At 41.3% G+C, this 21,205-nt stretch overlaps 2 pseudogenes; one reads left to right on the forward strand and one right to left on the reverse strand.

Annotated features, from left to right (window-relative positions):
* Positions 1 to 402: 402 nt before the first annotated feature.
* LOC136377055 (geranylgeranyl transferase type-1 subunit beta pseudogene) lies at positions 403 to 14,733 on the forward strand (annotated as a pseudogene).
* Positions 14,734 to 16,784: 2,051 nt separating this feature from the next.
* Positions 16,785 to 19,609, reverse strand: LOC136377056 (large ribosomal subunit protein bL19m pseudogene; annotated as a pseudogene).
* Between the last annotated feature and the right edge of the window lie 1,596 nt (positions 19,610 to 21,205).

Here is a 21,205-nt window from a genome sequence, read left to right on the forward strand (position 1 = left end):
TTAGTGGGAGAGGAAGGGAGAGAGAGAGAGACAGGAACATCCATCTATTCTTGAATGTGCTTTGACCGGGGATGGAATTGGTAATCTTTATGCTTTGGGATGATACTCTAATGAGCCGATCTATCCAGCCAGGGCTCCTTTTTTTCTTTAAATTAAATTTAGGGAGAAAAGAAAAAGAGAGAGAGAGAGAAAAATCGATTTGTTGTCCCACTTAGGTGCCCTAACTGGGGATGAACCTGCAATCTTGGCGTAACTGGACAATGTTCTAACCAACTGAGTTACCCAGCCAGGCCCAGACTACTTTCTTTTGGTCAAGTCAGAGCAGGGCAGTTAGGTGAGGTGGGGAGGAGACCTGCCACATGCAGATTACAATGAACAGAAGTGCCGGTGGACATTGACAATATGGACATTGGTGTGCATCCCCCTGGAGTCTGGCTGAATGCTGGGGTCTTAGGGCAAGGTAACAGTTAGTAGACAAATGGTGCATGAAAGAAACTGTCAAGATGAGTGTCTGGGCTCCAGGTTGTCAATCCTCAGTTTTCCAGAGCCAACCTGAGGCCAAAAGAGAGCTCCTCCATTCTTTTTTTCCCGAGGCAGGGGCTACATTTTGGGGGAAAATTGCTGATAACTTGGTTTTCCTTTCTTCCCATGGGGGCTAGAATGGTGGCGTGGCCCAGCTAGGGCTTCAGGCTACTCACCAGCTGAACAAGTTCCTGGCATTCTGCAAGTAAAAACCAGTTTCTTCCACTGTAAAATGGGAATAATGATCTTTGTTTTGGTCAGACAAAGAGATACAGGAACATCTAGAATTTCTGCCACATTAGTCAGTATAGGGATCAGCAAATGCTTTGCTTCAGTATTAAAATAAAAAATACTCACATTTTTTTAATTAATTAATTTTTTTTACAGAGACAGAGAGAGGGATAGACAAGGACAGACAGACAGGAACGGAGAGATGAGAAGCATCCATCATTAGTTTTTTGTTGCGCATTGCGACACTTTAGTTGTTCATTGATTGCTTTCTCATATGTGCCTTGACCACGGGCCTTCAGCAGACCAAGTAACTCCTTGCTCAAGCCAGCGACTTTGGGTCCAAGCTGGTGAGCTTTTGCTCTAACCAGATGAGCCCGCGCTCAAGTTGGCGACCTCGAGGTCTTGAACCTGGGTCCTCCACATCCCAGTCCTAGGCTCTATCCACTGCGCCACTGCCTGGTCAGGCAAAAAATACTCACATTTTTTTTAAAACATCAGGCATAAGCTAATCATTCTTTTTTTTTTTAAGCTAATCATTCTTATAGAGAGCTTGCCTTCATGAGACCATGAAGCATGAACCCAGGAATCACCTTCTCACAGGTTGGAAGAAGAAATCCACAGCACGACAAAGCAAAGACTCAAAAGCCCAAACTCATCAGGCAATAGCTGTTATCACAGAATCCAGAGTTCAGCGTGAGGATGATGATGAAGAATGAAGAAAATACATGAAAGCAACATCAAAGCATGGCAGTTAGTGCTACTACACTTTAAATAACCCTGGCTCTGCCACTCACTAATTCTAATTGTGTGATCTTGGATAAGTTACCTAGCTTATCCGTGCTCTGTGCACCTACAAAACTATTATAATAGTTTCCCGCCTACTGAACTATTACAATAATAGTCTTATGTTTTGGGTGGTAGTGAGGAATAAATCAGTTAACATAGTTCTCAAAACAGTGCTTGGCATTCATAAGTATCATTCAAAAAATGTTAGCCCTGGCCGGTTGGCTCAGTGGTAGAGCATCGGCCTGGCCTGCAGAAGTCCCGGGTTCGATTCCCAGCCAGGGCACACAGGAGAGGTGCCCATCTGCTTCTCCACCCCTCCCCCTCTCCTTTCTCTCTGTCTCTCTCTTCCCCTCCCGCAGCGAGGCTCCATTGGAGCAGGGATGGCCCGGGCGCTGGGGATGGCTCCTTGGCCTCTGCCCCAGGTGCTGGAGTGGCTCTGGTCGCAACAGAGCGACGCCCTGGAAGGGCAGGGCATCGCCCCCTGGTGGGCAGGGATCCTGGTCGGGCGTATGCGGGAGTCTGTCTGACTGTCTCTCCCCGTTTCCAGCTTCAGAAAAATACAAAAAAAAAAAAAAAAAGTTAGAAAAAAAGTGCAAAATTTACTAATCTTGGTGGGAAAAAGGTATTAGTTATCATGATTGTCTTATAGTTTTGTCTAGAGCTAGCTATCAGGAAGTCCAACCTAATTATTATTATTATTATTTTTTCCCCCCTGCATTCCCCTGAAGCTAGAAACGGGGAGAGACAGCCAGACAGACTCCCACACGCACCCGACCGGGATCCACCCGGCACGCCCACCAGGGGGCGACGCTCTGCCCCTCGGGGCATCACTCCGCTGCGACCAGAGCCATTCCAGCGCTTGGGGCAGAGGCCAAGGAGCCATCCCCAGGCCCGGGCCATCCTTGCTCCAAGGGAGCCCGGGCTGCGGGAGGGGAAGAGAGAGACAGAGAGGAAGGAGGGGGTGGGGGTGGAGAAGCAAATGGGCGCCTCTCCTATGTGCCCTGGCCGGGAATCGAACCCGGGTCCCCCGCACGCCAGGCCAACACTCTACCGCTGAGCCAACCGGCCAGGGCCCAACCTAATTATTTAATCAATCTGTAAAGTGTTTACTTCCTTGGAGCAAGGCATAATAAATTGGCAGATAAGTAATATAAATTCAACAAAAGCAGGGTGCTTACCTATGTACATTCTGAAGTGAGACAAGGATAAGATAAAATTCTTCCTTTAGTTATTCAACAACTTATTAAATAGTTTCTCTATGCCAGCCACCATGTGAAATACTTGGATTATTCCTCTTATTTATGTGCCTAAAGTAGAATGCATTTTATAGTGTAAAAGGCACAGAAAATATAAAGGATCATTCTTTATACCCAGTAAGAAGTCTTGGGATGGCAAAGCTGTTCTAGAATGACTCGACAACAATATCAACAACCCGGATTCCATCTCTCTTCCTACTCTGTCATCATAGTGATGACTGAGGTACAGCAAGCAAGATACAACAAAGAACATTTTGACCAACTGTCTTGCCAAAACAGTGGCTACTAGCTTTCCAGACCCCAGCTGGTGGACCCGTAAATCCTTGGTTCAAACACTTAGTTTCTCATTTTACTTGCAGCATTCCACTTACAGGTACCAAATTGTATTACTTAGGAACTGTGCTTGGCTGCTAAGGACAGAGACTCAAGCTAGTGGCTCAGTAAGTTGTTGCATTTTTCTAAAGTAATGGGAAGCCTAGTAGGAAGGGGTTCAGGGCTGGAACGCAAGCTTTGCTGTGTTCTCAGGGATTCAGGATCTTATATTTCTGTTCAGTTATTCTGAGCATGTGCTTGTGGTCTCCTGGGTACAAGACGGCTTCTAGCATGGTTTTTGCCCTCCTGCCAAGAGAAAGAAGGTAAAGGGCACAAGGCACCCATTAGCCGAGCACCGATCTGCACCCCTTTCCCAGTCGTGCCACCCAGCAACTGAGAGCTCATGGACAGAACTACATGTCACATGACCAGTGCAGCTGCAGAAAGCTTGGAAAATGTGTTTCTGGCCAAGTCCCAGCACACTGCCTCTCTGAAGTAAGTTGGAGATCTTTCATAAAAAGAAAAAGGGGAGGAAGAATATACTGGGTAGGCATCTAGCAGTAACTGCCAGAAACCAATGGCCCGTCCTGGACAGCACTTCATCTTGCTAGACGGCACCTCTCTGATGAGAGGTCATGGCTGGTCTCTCAGATGCCATCCTGCAAAGGCCCAACCGGAGTCTTGAAACATCAGATCATTACAGATTCACATGTATTTTTTTAGATACCTTCTTGGTAATAAAGATATTTTCCATTTATATAGGATTCTTTCTCCGGTTATTTAACAAGTTAGTACGATTTTAAAATGTATTAAAACAGTTTCAGATCCATTACTGTCATGAATGATGTCAGGAAATATTTGCCAGAAGCCAAACATTTGAATAACTTAAACTATAGCATCAGAAAAACTACAATTACACTCAGGAAAGAACTGTGTGATGTGTGACATTAAAATGCAGTTCCGGTGACGTCACGGAAATGGCGCCGTGAGCAGCGCGTCCGACAGATCTCCCCAAAATCACAACAAATTTATCAACTAGAAACAGGAAAATTTATCTTCGGAGCAAACTGAAGGCAATAGGACTGTTATCACTCGAATCTGAGAGACGAGGGTGTGGAGGAACCTACCGCAGGGACGTTCATTCAAGCCGCGAGAAAGTGCGCCTGTGGTAAATCATCCCGCACTCGGAAGCCGCCGCCGGCCGCCGCCGCCAGCCGCCGCCGCCGCCGCCGTCAGCCGCCGCCGCCAGCCCGGGTCGGTTGCAGAACGAGCGGCGAGCAGCTGCTGGCACGCTCCCGGTCTGGTTGCAGACCGAGCATTGCAGACCGAGCACCGCTAACGTTCCCAGCGGCCCGCGCACGGGGAGCGGGAGAGGCCCCAGGGCGGTACTCCCTACTTGGGAGATTCTCCCCGCGGGCGGGGCACCTCACCCAGCCATTCAAGCTAACAATCAAGCGTTGGGGGAGGGGCGCGCGCAGGCAGCCTGAAATACCTTTGGGAGCACAGCTGCGACCCAATTACTAAAATTAACTTAACCCGTGAAATCTGCGCACCCTCGGTTCTAATTGATAAGATCTCTCTCAGTTCACCGACCCAAGACAAGAGGCGTGATATTTTTTGGTGCCTCTCGCTAAAGGGGCGGGGGCAACTTCTGATTGATAGAGCCTCCATATTCAGGGATAAACGCTAACAAGAAGGACTTGGCAGATAATAAGATCTATAGCACACTAGTCGCAAGCAGAGACTAGTGCCTCTTCTTACCGGCCAAAACAGGCTACAAAGTGTGGAAAGCCTGGGTTGAGAGGTCCAACGGAATGCTAGGTGCTGAACAATCACCTTGACAACAATTGACTCCCACCCCCGCCTGATTACACTGGAGGCCCTGACTGTCAGAGCCCTTCCCAGAGCCTTGCACTGAGTGGGGATAGAGTGGGGATTTCCCAGCTCTTTGAGCCTCTTACTCCCCAGGCAGAAGCAGTGGCAGCCTTGTGGCTGGATCGCCAGGCTGCTGGTTCGGGAAGGGGGGACTGGGAGAGAGAATCCACGAAAGCGAACTCTCTCGTCGGTAGACCCTGCAGACGCCGGCAGGCCTTGACTACCAGCAAGACTAAAGCCAATTGTGTGACATTGCCGTAGAACCCCATCAATTGCAAGTCCCTGCCTGGGTGTGGCGCAGGGGCAGGGCCTGGGGTGCAGAGTCGCCGACCGGGAAGAGGGAGAGAGGAGAAGGAGGAAGAGGTTGACATCTCAAAATCAGGAAAAATCCACAGACTTTGCAGCTTGTTCCACTGTTTGTTTTTGTTTGTTTGGTTTTTTTTGTTTGTTTGTTTTTTGTTTGTTGTTGTTGTTGTTTGTCCCTTCTATCTTATTGCCTTTATTTCCTCCACCTCAGTCCTTCTATTCTCTGCCCATCTTATGCTTCCCTTTTCTTGAACTACACTACCCATAAGTGTTACATTTTATTTCTCTTCTTCATCCTCACCCTCCTTTGGGGTTATAATCCAGGACACTTAATTCTCACTCTCTCCTCTTTTGTTTTTTTTTGCCTTATTTTGTTTTTTTCTCTTCCTTTTTTATTTCTTCCTTCGTTTTTCTCTTTTTCTTATTTTTTCCTTTCTATTCGTTTTTTCTTTTCTCGTTTTACTTTCCTCCCATTTAATCCTCAATCACGAACAAATTAGTTAATTTGGGACTCAAGGGTTTTTTTGGCTTTGTTTTTCTTTTTCGGTTTTGTTTTTGTTTTTTTCTGGTTGGTTTGTTTTTGTGGCATTTTGGGTCCTCCCAACCCAAGGTCTCCATTGTATTTGGTCTTTGCTCCACTTAATACAACGTATTTTTACTTATTATTTTTATTTTTTCTTCTTGATTATTCCTTTTTTTGTCCTTTTTTCTGGTTCCCTCTTGTCCCTCTCATTATATCTCTTGGTTGACCGTCACCCGCAGGCAGATCAACTTATGCTTGTCTAAGATTTTCTTCCTTTTTTTTTTTATTTTTTTTTTTATTTTTATTTTTTGCCCCCTTGAACTCTACACCGCAAACCAGGCCCTCCATTATAGGCACGATATTTCCCTGAGGAGGGGAGAGGAGGGAAGGAGAACAAAGAAAAAAAAAAGGGGGAAATAATAAATTATTACTGCTTTTTTTTGTGGGGTGTTTTACCCTTTGTTTTTTGTTTTTTTTTTTTTTTGTTTTTTGTTTTTTTTTTGTCTTTTTTGTTTTTTTGTTTTTTTGTTTTTTACTTTTTACTCTTTATTAATTCTAATTAGTGCTATCAACAAGACCACCCTCAGATGCCAATAAGAAAGAGGAAATCGAATATTATGGATACAAAAGAAAGAGAGGTAACACAAATAGATGTGGAAAAATCTATGGAGAAAAGACTTAACATATTGGAAGCCTTGGAGCTAAATGACAGAGAATTTAAAATAGAAATCTTAAAAATACTCAGAGATATACAAGAAAACACGGAAAGGCAATATAGGGAGATCAGAAAACAACTCAATGAACACAAAGAATATATTACCAAGGAAATTGAAACTATAAAAACAAATCAAACAGAAATGAAAAACTCAATTCACGAGCTGAAAAACGAGGTAACAAGCTTAACTAGCAGAACAACCCAGATTGAAGATAGGATTAGTGAAATAGAAGACAAACAACTTGAGGCACAACAGAGAGAAGAAGAAAGAGACTCAAAAATAATAAAAAACGAGAAAGCCCTACAGGAATTATCTGACTCCATCAGAAAGAATAACATAAGAATAATAGGTATATCAGAGGGAGAAGAGAAAGAAAATGGAATGGAGAATATACTCAAACAAATAATAGACGAGAACTTCCCAAGCCTGTGGAAAGAACTAAAGCCTCAAATTCAAGAAGCAAACAGAACACCGAGTTTTCTTAACCCCAACAAACCCACTCCAAGGCACATCATAATAAAGATGACACAAACCAATGACAAAGAAAAAATTCTCAAGGCAGCCAGGGAAAAGAAGAGTACAACATATAAAGGAAGGCCTATTAGATTATCATCAGATTTCTCAGCAGAAACTCTACAAGCTAGAAGAGAGTGGACCCCAATATTTAAAGCCCTGAAAGAGAGGAACTTTCAGCCAAGAATACTATACCCATCAAAGCTATCCTTCAAGTATGAAGGAGATATAAAAACATTCACAAATACAGAAAAGATGAGAGAATTTATCACGAGAAAGCCCCCACTCCAGGAAATACTAAAGGGGTTTTTCCAACCAGATTCAAAGAACAAAAGAAAACAACACCACAAGTAACAGCTCCACCAAGAACACAATAAAACCAAACTTAAACTGTGACAACAAAGAAAAAAAAAAGGGGGGGAGAGAATGGAGATTAACAGTAGCAAAGGATGATGAAGTGCAGAAATACTTATAAGATAGGGTACTACAATGAATATGGTAGGTACCCTTTTCATTACTTAATGGTAACCACCCTAGAAAAAACCACCACAAAAACACATGACTTAAAAAAGATAGCAACAGAGGAAAGAAGTATGGAACACAAACAAACAGAAACAAATGATAGAAAAACAAAAGAGAAGAATCAAACTAGATACAAAACTAACAGAAAGCAATTTATAAAATGGCAGTAGGGAACCCACAAGTGTCAATAATTACACTAAATGTAAATGGATTAAACTTACCAATAAAAAGACACAGAGTAGCAGAATGGATTAAAAAAGAAAATCCAACTATATGCTGCCTACAAGAAACACATCTAAGCAACAAGGATAAAAACAAATTCAAAGTGAAAGGCTGGAAAACAATACTCCAAGCAAACAACACCCAAAAAAAAGCAGGTGTAGCAATACTCATATCTGATAATGCTGACTACAAGACAGAAAAAGTACTCAAAGACAAAAATGGTCACTTCATAATGATTAAGGGGACACTGAATCAAGAAGACATAACAATCCTTAATATATATGCACCAAACCAAGGAGCACCAAAATATATAAGACAGCTACTTATTGACCTTAAAACAAAAACTAACAAAAATACAATCATACTTGGAGACCTCAATACTCCGCTGACGGCTCTAGATCGGTCATCCAAACAGAGAATCAATAAAGATATAGTCGCCTTGAACGAAATACTAGAACACCTGGATATGATAGACATCTACAGGACACTTCATCCCAAAGCGACAGAGTATACATTTTTCTCTAGTGTACATGGAACATTCTCAAGAATTGACCATATGTTGGGCCACAAAGACAATATCAGCAAATTTAGAAAAATTGAAATTGTACCAAGCATATTTTCTGATCATAAAGCCTTGAAACTAGAATTCAACTGTAAAAAAGAGGGGGAAAAACCCACAAAAATGTGGAAACTAAACAACATACTTCTAAAAAATGAATGGGTCAAAGAAGAAATAAGCGCAGAGATCAAAAGATACATACAGACAAATGAAAATGAAAATACGACATATCAGAATCTCTGGGATGCAGCAAAAGCAGTAATAAGAGGAAAGTTCATATCACTTCAGGCCTATATGAACAAACAAGAGAGAGCCGAAATAAACCACTTAACTTCACACCTTAAGGAACTAGAAAAAGACGAACAAAGACAACCCAAAACCAGCCGAAGAAAGGAGATAATAAAAATCAGAGCAGAAATAAATGAAATAGAGAACAGAAAAACTATAGAAAAAATCAATAAAACAAGGAGCTGGTTCTTTGAAAAGATCAACAAAATTGACAAACCCTTAGCAAGACTCACCAAGGAAAAAAGGCACAGGACTCAAATAAATAAAATCCAAAATGAAAGAGGAGAGATCACCACAGACATCATAGATATACAAAGAATTATTGTAGAATACTATGAAAAATTATATGCCACCAAATACAACAATCTAGAAGAAATGGATAAATTCCTAGAACAATACAACCTTCCTAGACTGAGTCATGAAGAAGCAGAAAGCCTAAACAGACCAATCAGCAGGGAGGAAATAGAAAAAACTATTAAAAACCTCCCCAAAAATAAAAGTCCAGGCCCAGACGGTTATACTAGTGAATTCTATCAAACATTCAAAGAAGACTTGGTTCCTATTCTACTCAAAGTCTTCCAAAAAATTGAAGAAGAAGCAATACTTCCAAACACATTTTATGAGGCCAACATAACCCTCATACCAAAACCTGGCAAGGATGGCACAAAGAAAGAAAACTACAGACCAATATCTCTAATGAATACAGATGCTAAAATTCTAAACAAAATACTGGCAAACCGAATACAACAACATATTAAAAAAATAATACATCATGATCAAGTGGGATTCATCCCAGAATCTCAAGGATGGTTCAACATACGCAAAACGGTTAACGTAATACACCATATCAACAAAACAAAGAACAAAAACCACATGATCTTATCAATAGATGCAGAAAAGGCTTTTGATAAAATACAACACAATTTTATGTTTAAGACTCTCGGCAAAATGGGTATAGAAGGAAAATATCTCAACATGATAAAGGCCATATATGATAAACCATCAGCCAACATCATTTTAAACGGCATAAAACTAAGGACTTTCTACCTTAAATCAGGAACAAGACAGGGTTGTCCACTCTCTCCACTCTTATTTAACGTGGTGCTAGAAGTTCTGGCCAGAGCAATCAGACAAGACAAAGAAATAAAAGGCATCCATATTGGAAAAGAAGAAGTAAAGGTATCACTTTTTGCTGATGATATGATCCTATACATCGAAAACCCGAAGGACTCCACAAAAAGATTATTAGAAACAATAAACCAATACAGTAAGGTCGCAGGATACAAAATTAACATACAGAAGTCCATAGCCTTTCTCTATGCCAACAATGAAATATTAGAAAACGAACTCAAAAAAATAATCCCCTTCACGATTGCAACAAAAAAAAATAAAATACCTAGGAATAAACATAACAAAGAATGTAAAGGACCTATATAATGAAAATTACAAAGCATTGTTAAGGGAAATTGAAAAAGATACAATGAGATGGAAAAATATTCCTTGTTCTTGGATAGGAAGAATAAATATAATCAAAATGGCCATATTACCCAAAGCAATATACAAATTTAATGCAATTCCCATCAAAATCCCTATGAGATTTTTTAAAGAAATGGAACAAAAAATCATCAGATTTATATGGAACTATAAAAAACCCCGAATAGCCAAAACAATCCTAAGGAAAAAGAATGAAGCTGGGGGCATTACAATACCTGACTTTAAACTATATTATAGGGCCACAATAATCAAAACAGCATGGTATTGGCAGAAAAATAGACACTCAGACCAATGGAACAGAATAGAAAGCCCAGAAATAAAACCACATATATATGGTCAAATAATCTTTGATAAAGGGGCCAACAACACACAATGGAGAAAAGAAAGCCTCTTCAACAAATGGTGTTGGGAAAACTGGAAAACCACATGCAAAAGAATGAAACTCGACTACAGCCTGTCCCCGTGTACTAAAATTAATTCAAAATGGATCAAAGACCTAAATATAAGACCTGAAACAATAAAGTACATAGAAGAAGACATAGGTACTAAACTCATGGACCTGGGTTTTAAAGAACATTTTATGAACTTGACTCCAATGGCAAGAGAAGTGAAGGCAAAGATAAATGAATGGGACTACATCAGAATAAAAAGTTTTTGCTCAGCAAGAGAAACTGATATAAAAATAAACAGACAGCCAACTAAATGGGAAATGATATTTTCAAACAACAGCTCAGATAAGGGCCTAATTTCCAAAATTTACAAAGAACTCATAAAACTCAACAACAAACAAACAAACAATCCAATAAAAAAATGGGAAGAAGACATGAATAGACACTTCTCCCAGGAAGAGATACAAATGGCCAACAGATATATGAAAAAATGCTCAGCTTCATTAGTTATTAGGGAAATGCAAATCAAAACTACAATGAGATACCACCTCACCCCTGTTAGATTAGCTATGATCAACAAGACGGGTAATAGCAAATGTTGGAGAGGCTGTGGAGAAAAAGGAACCCTCATTCACTGTTGGTGGGACTGTAAAGTAGTACAACCATTATGGAGGAAAGTATGGTGGTTCCTCAAAAAACTGCAAATAGAACTACCTTATGACCCAGCAATCCCTCTACTGGGTATATACCCCAAAACCTCAGAAACATTGATACGTGAAGACACATGTAGCCCCATGTTCATTGCAGCACTGTTCACAGTGGCCAAGACATGGAAACAACCAAAAAGCCCTTCAATAGAAGACTGGATAAAGAAGATGTGGCACATATACACTATGGAATACTACTCAGCCATAAGAAACGATGACATCAGATCATTTACAGCAAAATGGTGGGATCTTGATAACATTATAAGGAGTGAAATAAGTAAATCAGAAAAAAACAAGAACTACATGATTCCATACATTGGTGGAACATAAAAATGAGACTAAGAGACATGGACAAGAGTGTGGTGGTTACCAGGGGTGGGGGGAGGGAGGACAGGGGGAGAGTTAGGGGGAGGGGGAGGGGCACAGAGAACTAGATAGAGGGTGGCGAAGGACAATCTGACTTTGGGCGAGGGGTATGCAACATAATTTAATGACAAAATAACCTAGACATGTTTTCTTTGAATATATGTACCCTGATTTATTAATGTCATCCCATTACCATTAATAAAAATTTATTTAAAAAAAAAACAAAAAAACAAAAAAACAAAAAAACAAAAAAAAAATGCAGTTCCTTGCCCTGGCCGGTTGGCTCAATGGTAGAGCGTCGGCCTGGCGTGCAGAAGTCCCGGGTTTGATTCCCGGCCAGGGCACACAGGAGAAGCGCCCATCTGCTTCTCCACTCCTCCCCCTCTCCTTCCTCTCTGTCTCTCTCTTCCCCTCCCGCAGCCGAGGCTCCATTGGAGCAAAGATGGCCCGGCGCTGGGGATGGCTCCTTGGCCTCTGCCCCAGGCGCTAGAGTGGCTCTGGTCGCGGCAGAGCGACGCCCCGGAGGGGCAGAGCATCGCCCCCTGGTGGGCAGAGCGTCGCCCCCTGGGGGGGGCGTGCCGGGTGGATCCCAGTCGGGCGCATGCGGGAGTCTGTCTGACTGTCTCTCCCCATTTCCAGCTTCGGAAAAATACAAAAAAAAAAAAAAAAAAAAAAAATTGCAGTTCCCCAGACAACTGAGAGGGAGATAACATTCGATAAGAACGGAGCTTCTGTGAACGGCTAAGATCTTATAGAATTTGCAACACCTTTTATTTATTTTTTATTGACAGTTAAATTATCACTTGAAAGCATCTGCTGACTAGGAAACAAATTCTCCCCAGTACTCTTAGGCTTCCTCCAGAAATAGCTACCATACTAATTATGGAGGAGATCAGGGAAAGGCTTGAGTAGTGGAAATGTGCAGGTGGGACGTACAGCCTTGTCATCAGACATGGCTGTGTTGGAGATGGCACTTTTTGCAGATGTAAGCTGAGACAGTGTCCAGATAATCTTTGTCTCAGTTGACAGAACGCTGCCTCAGTGTACTCATCATACATGAGTTTGACAACCTTCCTGCCTTCCTTTTTTTTTTTTTTTCTTTTACATGAGAGGACAGGAGATAGAGAGACAGACTTCTGCATGTGCCCCGACTGGGATCCACCCAGCAAACCCCTGTTTGGAGTCAATGCTCTGACCAACCGAGCTATCCTCAGCATCTGGGGCCAATGCTAAGACCAACCAAGCTACCCTCAGGCTGATGCTTGAACCAATTGAGACACTGGCTGTGAGAGAAGAGGAAGAGAAAGTGGAGAGGGAGGAGGAGAGAAGCAGATGGTTGCTTCTCATGTGTGCCCTGACTGGGAATCTAACCCAGGAATGTCTGCATGTTGAGCTGACGCTTTATCCACCGAGCAAACCTGCCAGGGTGATAACCTTTCTTGAATTCTGTCATTTCCACCATGCCTGCTTGAGAACTCAAAGCATGGGTGTTTAAGGCCATGGCAGACAGAGCTGCCATAGCAGCTTGGTGGCCATGGAGGTTGAGCAGCAGGCGGTGGCTGTGAAGGAGAGTGGCTGGACTTCCTGTGGGCAGGCACGGGTGGTTCTTCCAGGGCTGCCTCCACATTCTACTGAAGCATTCTTCTTTGCTGAGACCAGCAGGTTGACAATTACATTTTTTGTGCTCTCCAAATTGGATAGGTTGGATTCCCTAGATGTGGTGAATCAAGATAGTATAATAGGGCCCTGGCCGGTTGGCTCAGTGGTAGAGCATCGGCCTGGCGTGCGGGGGACCCAGGTTCGATTCCCGGCCAGGGCACATAGGAGAAGCGCCCATTTGCTTCTCCACCCCCCCCTCCTTCCTCTCTGTCTCTCTCTTCCCCTCCCGCAGCCAAGGCTCCATTGGAGCAAAGATGGCCCGGGCGCTGGGGATGGCTCCTTGGCCTCTGCCCCAGGCGCTAGAGTGGCTCTGGTCGCGACAGAGCGACGCCCCGGAGGGGCAGAGCATCGCCCCCTGGTGGGCAGAGCGTCGCCCCTGGTGGGCGTGCCGGGTGGATCCCAGTCGGGCACATGCGGGAGTCTGTCTGACTGTCTCTCCCCGTTTCCAGCTTCAGAAAAATACAAAAAAAAAAAAAAAAGAAAAAAAAAAGATAGTATAATTGAGTGGAGGTACTCCCCACAGAAGGCAGAGCAAATCTATATCACTGTGGTTTCCAAGGTTCTTCATACCTGGGCATTCCATTCAATCCATCAAAGAATCCTGAAACAGCTCATGACAGTGGCCACATAGCAAATTACCTACACTGACCTTTCAAGTTTAGTTATTCTTGGAGACATTTAAGCTCAGTAAATAAAGAAGCTTGCGTAGCAGGCTAGAGAACCCTTCAGCTAGAAGGTGAAAGTTTTTGTGCAGTACCCGAAGGCAATGAAAATGACGTAATTTGCATTCTGTGCTTCTTGTGTTCGCTATATGCTCAACAGCTTGTCCAGCATGGATAGGAAAAAAGCCATCAACTATATCTGGAGAAGTATATCCTGTGACAATGGGTTGGAATAGGGAGCTGGACTTGAATCTCAGGGAGGAGCAACTTTTTGTGTCATTGCATTGCTGTGTCTCATGGGTAAACCAGGAGTTTTTACAGAACAAGAATTGAATAGAATAAATACATGGTACATAATAAAGCCACAAAACAGTTATCATGGAAGACCAAATAAGCCTGTAGGCACCTGTCATTGTTTTTGGATGGGAGCAACTCTAAAGCTTCTGAAAAATTTCCAATACACTATGAGAAAAACAGAAATTACATTTTATCATCTCAAGATCGTCTTGTGGGGGGACTTGCCAAATGGCCAGAGAGTCATCCAGATGCTTTGCATACATTTTTTTTTTTTTTGAGATTTGTGGCCTGCCACTGATGGAGGAAAGTGGCATTTGTCAAGTTCATCTTGTCCTGAATGTAAGCACACGGCCTTCTGAATGCCTTTGAGATCTCCATCAGGGCTGGAATACTGAGGAGTCTAAACAATGCTCAGAGAACGTATACATCTCCATTAGATTGGGAGGGTGGGGGGATTTGTGGCATAACTGTAGCTCAGGGTTAACAGCCATGTATAACCAAGTGTTTGCTCTTTTTTTAGGAGGTTAAAGTCTTACAATCAAATCTTGTGCTGGTATCACTTTGGGATATGGCCTTGAGCCAGTATTTATAGTGGATTTCAAGAAAATCTTTGAAGTTTGAACCACACTAGACTGCTATAGTTCTTAAATGTTTATACTGTATTTGTAAGAAGTTCTTTAAGGAAAAATTAACTGTATATATGTAGGCTATCTTATTTATTTATTATTGATTTTAGAGAGAGAAGAAGAAAAAGAAGAAGGAGGAGGAGGAGGAGGAGGAGGAGAAGAAGAAGAAGAAGAAGAAGAAGAAGAAGAAGAAGAAGAAGAAGAAGAAGAAGAAGAAGAAGAAGAAGAAGAAGAAAAGAAATCAACTTGTTCCACTTATTTATTCATTCATTGGTTGAATATTGTATGTGCCCTGACGGGGGATCGAACCCACAACCTTGGCATATTGGGGTAGTACTCTAACCAGCTGAGCTGCAGGCCCAAGGATGTTTCAGTTTAAATATTATTGACTCCTCTTTAGGAAAGATGATTACTGTGCCCAGCTCTCTCTTCCCAATTCTTGGTTTTGCTTCATTGTATTATTATATTATTATATATTTCCAGATTAATACTGTCCATGATCTGTTCTGTAATAATGATTCTCAAAGTCATTTAGTATTGGCTTTATACTTTGTATTTTTATATTAAAATATTTGAAATTGGTTTTATATTTAAATGCTTATCATCACTTGTTTATTCTTAAGTTCTCTATTTTGATTATCTCTTAATTAGCAAGCTCTTATGTCAAGTGGTTTTCTCAATAAGGATTGATAGGAGTTGTGTTTTCTAAGTTCATACATGTTTGAGATGGTGTGTCCTTATACTTGAATGCTTTCCTGAGCAGGTATAATTTACTTTCCTTAAAGCTATAAAGTTGCCTCACCCCCCTCCACCCTTTTTGGTGATGAATGTTCTTATAGAAAAATTGAAGTCTGTGCCTTTACTCTCTACCTCACTGAGACAATTTGTTGTCTTGTTTGTTGTCTGGATGCTTGAAAAACTATCCTTAAAGCTGTTTTTATCCTTGGAGTTTATCCAGCTCAGTGTTAAGCATTCTGTCTTGAATTTTTCTACGACATACTGTTCTAGAAAACTATACACATAATTTTTCAAATTGTATTTTTACTGTTTTAGAGAAATATTTTTTTTTATTGAACTATATAATTCATACACCACAAAATTTGTTCTGGTAAAGTGTGCAGTTCAGTGGTTTTTATATCTTTTTTTTTGTGGCAGAGACAGAGAGAGTCAGAGAGAGGGACAGATAGGGACAGACAGGAAGGAAGAGAGATGAGAAACATCAATTCTTTGTTCCGGCTTCTTAGTTGTTCATTTATTGATTTCTCATATGTGCCTTGACTGGGGGACTACAGCAGACTGAGTGACCCCTTGCTCAAGCCAGCAACCTTGGGCTCAAGCTGATGAGCTTTGCTCAAACCAGATGAGCCTGCGCTCAAACTGGCGACCTCGGGGTTTTGAACCTGGGTCCTCCGTGTCCCAGTCAACACTCTATCCACTGCGCCACCACCTGGTCAAGCACTGCCAGATTATTTTCTAAAGCAGCTGCCCTATATTATACTCCTCCCAGTGTGTAAGTACTGTATTCCAATTTCCTCACATCCTCAGAAACAGTTGTTTTTATCTATCCTTTTTAATATAGCCATCCTACTGAGTATGAGGTAATATTCACTCACACCATGATTTACATTTCCCTGGTGGCTAATGATGCTGAGCTTCTTTTCATATGCTTGTTGGTCAAAGAAATATATTTCTTGGAAGAGATGGCTAGTCAAATCCTCTGCCCATTTTTAAATGAGATGATTGGTTTATTTATTATTTATTTATGTTTCATGTATTTCTCTTTTTAAAGTAATAAGCTAATGTGCTAACTTTATTGTTTTAAACAGTACTCATAAAATAATGAATGCTTAGTTGATTTAATGACGATGTCTTTATATATGAAATTAATTTGGCCTCTGAAAAATCCTCTGAGAGTCAGTATATCCCCTGCAAGTAACTAAATTCATTTTCAGATCAGGACATTTTCGATGCTTTAATTTCATCTCATATTGTAGCTTCAATTTCTGAAGTATCATAGTCCCTCATCACATCAAACTCAAACCACGGTGGACTCTACTTGTGAGCTTCTTTCATTTGTTCTCAGTTAAATAAAGATCAAATCTGATTCCTTTAATATTAAACTTTGAACATTCCCAGCATTTGGATCGGAGCTTAGGCTTCATTTTACTTTCAACCGATTAACAGGAACGTCTTGGCTAGATTATTGTACTGTTGGCTTTACATTAATACCCAAAGCGTTGTATTTAGGAAGGGCAAACTGTCATCCGCCCCTTTCTCTAATTTGACCATCTGGACTCCAGGATTATAAACTTCAAAGCAAATCTCAACATCTTGCCCTTCAATAGTATTCCTTAGGATAAAAGTAGCTCCAGGCCCTGTTTCCTGATCTCTGGATGCAAATCCCTGGAAACTGACTGGTTTTTCCATTAGTGTGTAGGTCAGCCAGTAGTAACACAAAGAATGCTTCTCACATAGAACTCTGGAATGTGGACTACTTTCTCTCTTTTCTAACATATCTTTTCTTTCTATTTAAAATTTCAGAGGATTTGTTCTTCCTCTTGGAGAAATGAATTCAGGACCCAAGAACCTGGTTTCCTGGTGCAGGGGGCAGCACTTATCCACGATGACTGTTTTAGAGGCGGCTGGAAGGCACAGGGCTGGGAAGGTCCAGTGCTCTGCTGCCCACTGTGCTAAGCAGTGGGGGGGGGGGCTCTCTCAGTCTGGCCCTGAGCCCCTTCTGTGCCCTGGCTCACCAGACTCACTCCACTTATGACTGGTCTATTTATTATTTAATTGTAAGTGCACTTTATATATTGTAGATAACTAATCCATATCAGATTTATGATTTACAGATATTTCTCTCATTATCTGCATTGTCTTTCCCTTTTCTGATAGTATCCTTTGAAGCACAAGCATTTTTAATTTTGGTGAAATCTAATTTATTGTTTTTTTTTCTTTTGTGGCTTCCATTTTTGATGTGATTCTAAGTCTAATTGCCTAATCCAAGGTCATGAAGATTTATGGCTATGTTTTCTTCTGAAGTTTATAATTTCTGCTTAGATTTAGGTCTTTGCTCTATTTGAGTTAACTTTTGTATGTGGTGTAAAGTGGAGATCTAACTCCTTTCTCTTGCATGTAGGTATCCAGTTATCCTAATCTCATTTGCTGAGAAGAATTTTCTTTATCCTGTTGGATTATCTTGGCACCCTTGTTGTAAATCAATTTAACATAAATATAAAGGCTTATTTCTGGTAGAGAAATATGCTTATATTAAATCTTGACTACGTCCTCTCTTTTGTTGAGTTCTTTATCTCAGAACCCTAATTACCATATTTCCCCATGTATAAGACGCTCCCATGTATAAGATGCACCTTAATTTTGGGGCCCGAAATTTGGAAAAAAATTACATAAAGTTATTGAACCCAAGTTCTATTCATCATTCATCATAAAATTCATACAACTTCTCATCACTGTCAAAACTCCCATCCATTAGCTTGTCCTCATCTGTCTGATGACGAATCACTGTCTTCAACAATGAGCACAAAAACAAGAGCAAAAAAGTGAGAAATGCAAGTTTGAAAAAATCTACAATCACTGTATAAGACGCGTTTAGTTTTTAGACCCCAAAATTTCCAGAGAAGTTTGCGCCTTGTACGTGGGGAAATGCGGTGTCCTTATGCAGGTCATCTCTGTCTTCTTAGAGGCGGATTAGGTCAGTTGAGGCCCCGGGCGCAGAAGAAAATATTGGGCTCCTTAAGAAAAAGAGACAGAGAAAATAAAAACACATGTTAACCATATTTTTAAATAAATAAAAAATATTATGTACTATTAATGTTAAAATTGCACATATGAAACCAAACTTGGCGTCATTAGAAAAAAGTGTAAAGTTAGAGTTTTGCGGGGCCTTTCCGAAGTCGAGGCCCAGGGCACGCACCCGGTGCACCGGCCGTTAAATCCACTGCAGGTCTTTTCTCCCATCCAAGTACAAACCAGGCCCGACCCTGCTTAGCTTCGGACGGACGAGGTTGGGCGCGTTCAGGGTGGTATGGCCATAGACCGCTACTGGTCTTTTCTTATAGCTTTCATCTTCCTTTTATTGCATTCATTCTTGCACCTTACTTCATGTCAGTAATTGAATTTTCAATAGTGTCTATTTTGTACATGGTTCTAACTGATTCCATTATCATAAGGATCCTCAATTTATTTCCTTAGATCTGCAACTCCTTTGACAATTCTATTATTTTATTATCTTGGTTGTTGTTTTACTGAATTCATGTTTTTTATTAAGTTGTTCTGTAGCAGAAAGCATTTGTGAGGAATTTGCTTTGGTTCTATGAATGTTGTTTTCTTCTTGTTAGGTTCGGGTCCAGTGCTCCTTACCAAAACTCCTCAGGTTAAGGTGATCTGGCGCTAGCGCAGTTCCGGGTGTCAGCGCAGTCCTCGGCCCCCAGCTGCTGAGCGGGCAGCCCCCGTAAGTCTCCACCAGTAAACCAACTCCCATCACTTATCAAAGCATTCTGTTATTCAGCCATTATTCTCCAACCCTCAGACCTCCTACCAGTTAATCATCTCCTATCACTTATCTAAACATTCTATTACTTAGTGAATAGGCATCACCCTGCCCCAAAATTATCCATCAAAACTAACTTCCTTACTAGCCTTGCTCACTAACCCTATAAAAATTTAAATCCCCAGACAGTTGGGGCTGATACATAAATAAATGTTTGCAGATGCATTAGTAAATTTCTCATAAAACTCACCAGGCCTTGTGCGTCCATCCTTGGTGACCTAATACTTCTCAGTTGCATTCTTTACATCTTCTACGTGCTGTATTCTTCCCCCTTTGCTTAGTTTATTCTGTTTGGCTGTTCTGTGTTCACACAATTACCGGGCTGTTTGTCTTCTGTCCATGCCTGATATTACTGAGGGTGACTTCGTTGTGTTTCCCATGATAGTGGATGCCCATTTGTTTTCCTGACTCTGCTACGGTTTTTTATCTTAAGGAGTTTGTGCTATCTCTCTTCTTCTGTGAGGAATTGTGAAAGTTGGGAGTGTTCAGCTGTGGAAGAGTTTACTCTCCATTAGCACCTGTCTTATTAGCATTCTTTCGTTCTTCTGAGATGGTATCAAACATCCTTTACAGTGACATGTGACGAATAGGGGCATGTCTACACTCTTCCCTCGTGAGCTGTCTGGATAGTTTCCTCAATTCAGTATGAAGCCCTTGAGCCTTCCCTTCCATCTCAGAGAGTAAGCACAGTGGCCATATTCTTTCATTTTCTCTCTAAAAGTCCTTCCATTCCTTCTCAGAAGAGAAGAAAGGTAAGGGTCTCCCTTCAATTTGCTATATTTCGGGGATTTAGTGAGACCTCCAAGAATTCCATTAACTCCACAGTCCTGCTTCTGAAAGTTAGGAGAGGGATAAGGATATGTTTCTTGTGTACGTTTCCACCTTGATCCAGAATCTCCTTCAAAGTTTGAATTTCATATATAGAACCTCCATCAAGTGCACTTAAAAAAATGTGCTTTTTTTCCAATTACCATTGCCGAATGCCTAATGTTAGTTAACCTGTTACCCTTGACTCTGTACAGATATCTACATAGATAGCACTGCAGTATTCAGTCTGGGACACTGTGTATCTCACTCACCGGTCTCTGTTCTTTCACTACACTAGAAATGAAAGAATTAAAAAAAAAACAATCCTTGACCAGTCAGGGGATATACAAGAATCATCAAATGAACGCCGAAATAAGTGGAACAACAAATCAATGTTTCTCTCTCTCTAAAAAAATTAATTAATTAAAATAAAATAAAATAAAAAATCAGTGCAGTAGTAGAGCAGTGACCTGGGATGCTGAGGACTCAGGTTTGAAACCCCGAGGTCGCTTGCTTGAGGATGGGCTCATCAGCTTTAGCGCAGGATCGCTGGCTTGAGTGTAGGATCATAGACATGACCCCATGATCGCTGCCTGAGCCCAAAGGTCACTGGCTTGAGCAAGAGGTCACTGGCTCCACTGGAGCCCCCCACACCCCATAAAGGCAGGTATGAAGGCAATCAATGAACAACTAAAGTATCTCAACTACAACTTGATGCATCTCATTTCTGTTCCTGTTTCTCTCTCTTTCAAAAAAATTGAAATAAAATCAATAAAAATAAAAAATTCTTGGCTTTTGGTAGAAAGTAACTCCTAGGTTGGGTCCAAGGTAAAAATGGGTCATGGACTGGGTTAAAAGCATAGATGCTGTCACAATTTCTGGCTGTGAATGTTCATAGCTCTATTGGTGAACCATATTATGTTAATAAATTCTGTGGGACATATCCCTCTTCTTTTAGTTTATTTCTCCTTTTTCTCTTGTTTCTACTTATAACTAC

The sequence above is a fragment of the Saccopteryx leptura genome, chromosome 6, assembly GCF_036850995.1.
Source record: "Saccopteryx leptura isolate mSacLep1 chromosome 6, mSacLep1_pri_phased_curated, whole genome shotgun sequence".
Classification (NCBI taxonomy): domain Eukaryota; kingdom Metazoa; phylum Chordata; class Mammalia; order Chiroptera; family Emballonuridae; genus Saccopteryx; species Saccopteryx leptura.